Source organism: Hibiscus syriacus, unplaced genomic scaffold, assembly GCF_006381635.1.
Source record: "Hibiscus syriacus cultivar Baekdansim isolate YM2019G1 unplaced genomic scaffold, ASM638163v2 tig00116999_pilon, whole genome shotgun sequence".
Lineage (NCBI taxonomy): Eukaryota > Viridiplantae > Streptophyta > Magnoliopsida > Malvales > Malvaceae > Hibiscus > Hibiscus syriacus.
The window spans coordinates 149,463-151,991 of NW_024063515.1; the positions used below are offsets into that span (position 1 = coordinate 149,463).

The 2,529-nt window shown below is 39.3% G+C and overlaps 1 pseudogene; it reads left to right on the forward strand.

Annotated features, from left to right (window-relative positions):
* The first annotated feature begins 258 nt into the window (after positions 1-258).
* On the forward strand, positions 259-1,627 carry LOC120194568 (annotated as a pseudogene).
* Positions 1,628-2,529: the final 902 nt, after the last annotated feature.

Below are 2,529 nucleotides of genomic sequence, written 5' to 3' on the forward strand. Positions count from 1 at the left end.
CTCATTCATTCACGTTTACCGAATTTAAGATTAGATTTTTTTTTTAAATATTTTTAACCAAATTTAAAAATAAAAATAACTAAAATTGAGGATAACAAATAGTAATTAATATAAACAAAGAACCTCAATGATATATATTAAAACCTCCTGATTAAATAGATGATAAAAATCGTGCCAGAATCTCCCAACCTGTTTCATTCTAGGTGACCACCAACATAATTTCCGAGCAAAAAAAAAAAAAATCATCTGGAAAATTTCAAAGCTTATAGCCATTGTCATTTCTGTGTCAATCCTCCCCCATTTTTTGGAGAGTTGGAGGGTTGATTTTGAATGATGATTATGAAGCTTTGTCCCAACCTTGATAACGAAGAAGGCCTGGACACCGTCCTGGAAGTGCCTATACCCATAGAAATGTACATCAAGATGGGCAGCAATGAGGTTTTACGATGGCAAAACCTGCGTAATTTCATGAAAGCTCACTCATCTCTCGACACCTCAACCTATTTCCTGGCTAATTCCCACAACGAGTTCTTGACATTGCTCAAGATTGTCGGTGCTCCCCTCATCCCTTCCCGTGTTGATTTGGATAATTACACTCTTTCAACTCCCATCAACGGTTGTTCAATCGTAAGTTACACAACTCTTAACATCTCTTCTCCATATTGAAATATTGGATATGAACATGAATAACGGAGATTGTTGTTTCGTTTATGTACGAACAGGAGGCTTCCACTGCAAAATATATAATGCAACAATATGTGGCCGCCTGTGGAGGGCATTCGGCATTGAGTTCCATAAAAACATTTATGCAGTGGGGAAGGTGCAAATGCAGGGTTCTGAGATGCTGCTGGGTGATGAAATGATGAATGACATAGACGATTTTGAGTTTGGGGGGTTCGTCTTATGGCAAAGAACCCAGATTTGTGGTATTTAGAAATAGTTGTCTCTGGTTCAAAGTTAGTGCAGGGTGTGACGGTATGATTGCTTGGAATCAGTCGTCTTCCCAAGCCTGTCATGCGCATCGAGGCCCTCCTCGACCTCTACGACGATTCTCACAGGTACCTTTTAAACCGTTCGTCATATGCTGCATTGGATTTTAACTCGCAATGATAGTGTTCAATTTGTGAATTCTATAGGGATTGGACCCAAGGTGCACGGCCAGCTTATTCATCAATGCGCTTAGCGTAGGAGAACAGGCCGTTGACAATGAAGATTGTTTCATACTCATGCTCGAAACCGATTCAGAGGCACTCAAGGTTCAAAGTTCAGCTCAAGCTGAAATCATCCATCACAAGATCCGGGGATTTTTCAGCCAAAGAACAGGCTTCTCACCAAGTTCGAGGACAAAAAGCTGTTAAGGATGAAGACAGCTATTAGTAACGACAGCGTGTTTTGGGAGACCAGCGTGGAATCTGTGGTTCAAGATTACAGATACGTCGACGGGATCAACATAGCACATAGTGGGAAGACCATCACCACGCTTTACAGAATCGGGAAGATGCATAAACACAAGAGGAGGATCGAAGAATCTTGGTGGATCGATGAGGTCGAATTTAACATTCACGGGTTGTCCAACGAAACTTTTCTGCCTCCAGCTGATCTCAAGAGGGAGCACGACGAGAATTGACAAGTTGAAAGATGAAAGAACAACGCTTGGGTACATATAGGAAAAAAATTGAGAATCACTTCATTCTTTCCAAGCGAATAAATTTGTTAAGCTGAACCGAAAGAAGAAACATTGTTGTGGTTTGGATCGAGGTTCATCGAGAATTTGTTCATCAATGCAGTTGATCATCAAACAGGCCTAAGGACCAAGTGACTGAAGATAATGATGTTTGCATTTTCCAGGAAATATATCCATGGTGCCATAGAGTCACGGATGAAAAGATCACAGAAAATTGCAGGCAAACAGGCTGAAGGAGCTGGTTTTGATATCCATGGATTGCCGATGATGAATTTTCGGCCTTCTGCTACTTGGTTGCTTTTAGTTTTGCCATTGTCGTTTTATTGAAACGCTGATGAACCGATCGGAATGTAATTCAATTGAAATTGTATAAATGATACAAAAATATATTAGTCAGAAACCATTTCTTTTAGTATCTTTTATGATTTTAAGGTGCAACAAATTCTTAAAATATCCTAAACAAAATTTCCTAATAAAGTCATATGATAATTTAATGGTAAAGTTGGTATTATTATAGATTTGACTTCAATTATTAAATCAAAACGAGGAGTCCAGGACAGAGATCACAATTAAACCATCTAATAACTCTTATTGTTTCTTACCTCTTCTACTTCACTGCTTTTGCTTTTGAGCCAAAACAGGGAGACTTGTAAGCTTAGGCAGAGAACTGAAAATAAAGGGATTGGAGGAAAGAGAGAGGGTGGTGAGGAAGATATGGGATGTTTATACGCATAGCGCCAACGTTCGATTGCCAAGGTTTTAGCTTGAAGCTTTCGAGTCAATTTATGAATATTCGCTGGAATCCGAGATGCTGCTGCTTCTGAAATTGCTAAATTATCCATTCA